The sequence below is a fragment of the Penaeus vannamei genome, chromosome 1 (genome assembly GCF_042767895.1).
Source record: "Penaeus vannamei isolate JL-2024 chromosome 1, ASM4276789v1, whole genome shotgun sequence".
In the NCBI taxonomy this organism is placed as follows: domain Eukaryota; kingdom Metazoa; phylum Arthropoda; class Malacostraca; order Decapoda; family Penaeidae; genus Penaeus; species Penaeus vannamei.
Genome location: NC_091549.1, coordinates 48,893,190 through 48,895,689, shown reverse-complemented (window position 1 = coordinate 48,895,689; position 2,500 = coordinate 48,893,190).

The window sequence follows — 2,500 nt, the reverse complement described above, 5'->3', positions numbered from 1 at the left end:
TCATTACCATTACTATTATCATTATGATAATTATCACTAGTATTACTATTATCATTATAATTGTTATTAGCATCATCATCATTACCATTATTATCCTTGTTACTTTTATTATCTCCATCATTTTTAATATAATTCCTATTATTATTATTATTATTATTATTATCATAATCATTATTTTTTATCATCATTGTTATAATTATCATCATCATACTGGATACCACAAACAACGGAAAAAGGATTAAAAACGAAGGAACGAACTTTATGGATATTGAATAAACATATAATTGAATTACAATCTCCTCGAACTCGGCAGAAAAGAAAAATAAGAAACTAGATTTTCTTAATAAAGGGAAAACAAAAATCCACGCACAGCCAAGAACCAGAAGAATATTTTTGATAATGATAACTGGTCTCATTATTATTACTATATGTGGTGATGTTTGTGAAATAGTAGCCGTAATTGTAAAACTAATAATGCTGAAAATGTTAAACACCTTAACCCTTGTGTGACTGTGCGCCTCCAAAACTTGCCAATTTTGAAAAAAAAAAATGTGCAAACGTGACAGCACATTAACCTATGAGACTGTTTGCCTCAGAAAGTTGACAATCTATAAAAAACAATTGACAAAAAGAAAGAAAGAAAGAAAGAGAGAAAGTGTGAACCTTTAAGAGCCCGACCGAACTGACCCTAACTGCCCATTTCTGGGGCAATTCCGAAATTCGCCACAAAATTGCCCTAATAAACACGGTTATATTGATTGGCCTTCTTCCAAACATATGACTGGTCCTCATTTGAAGGGAGGGATGCGATAATAGCTGTGATATTAATGATAATAGTGATAATGATTAATAATAATATCAGCAATAGTAATAACAATAATGATAATAATAATAGTAATAGTAATAATGAGGATGATGATGACAACAATAAAAATGATAATGATAATAATGGTCATAATAGTAATATCAATAATGGTAATAATAATAATGATGATAATAATAATAATCATAATACTAATCATACTACCAGTACTACTGCAGATAATGATAATAACAATAATAATTACAGTGAAATATTAACGGTAATAATTATGGTACTAATAACAACAACAACAATGATGATAATAATGATAATAACAATGGTAATAATAATGATAATAATGATAATAATGATAATAATAATAATAATGTAATAGCAATAGAAATAATAATAATAATAATAATAATAGTCCTAATCATAAAAAAATACTAATGATTATATAAGTAATGATAGTAATATTAACAATAAAAATTAACAATGATCATATTAATCATACTACTATTACTACCGTAATAATGATATTAACAACAATATTGCTAATGATAATAATGATGATAATAAAAGGTGGATAAATAATGATGATAATAATAATAATGATAATAACAATAAGAATAAAATCAATACTAATAATGATAACAGTGATAATGGTAATAATAATAATAATAATAATAATAATAATAATAATAATAATAATAATAATAATAATAATAATAATGATGAGTAAAAAAATATAATAGTAATAGTAATAATAACAATAACAACAACGATCATCATCATCATAATCACAATTATTTTGATTTTACCTATTCAGTAATTGCTATGGAATAATAACAATGATAATGGTAATAATAAAGAACATAATGATGATGGTAACAAGTAATAATGATAATAATAATAATGATAATAACAATAACAATGATGATGATAAAGATAGTAAAAACAACAACAATGATATTACTGTTACTGATCATAATCATTATTACTTTTATTATTATCATTATTATTGTGATTTTCATCATTATTATGGTTAATGGTTAATGTTATTATCCTTATTGTTATTATCATCATTAGGATCATTATAATTTCATTATTATAGTTTCATTTTTATTGCTGTTGTTTCTCATATCCTTACGTTATTATCATTATCATTATTACTATTACTATCATTATCACTATTATTATTATTACTATTACTATCATTATCACTATTATTATTATTATCATCATTGTCATTATCACTATTATTATTATCATCATTATTATTATTGCCATTATTACTATTATTATTATTATCATTATCACTATATTGCCTTGTCTTTTGGACTAGTTATTATCATTATTATCATCACTATTGAAATTCTGTAGAATAATATCATCATCATCATCATCAACAACAACAGCATTAACAAAATGCCACTGTGAATATTGCTTCCTTCCTTTGATTTTAAAAAAATCATGGGAACTGAGAAGGCAAGCAATAAAGGAAAAGAAAACGAGATAATTAACAGGATGTTTTCGAAAACAACAACAGCGGCTTCACGCAAATTGCTGACGTCATTCCAACGGAAACGACATTTTTTTTCTCTCTCTCTCTCTCTCTCGTGCGGCATCTGTTACTACCATTTCTGTCTTTATCACTAATGCCTTGCTCTATTTTATTATTTTTTTTATTTATTCATT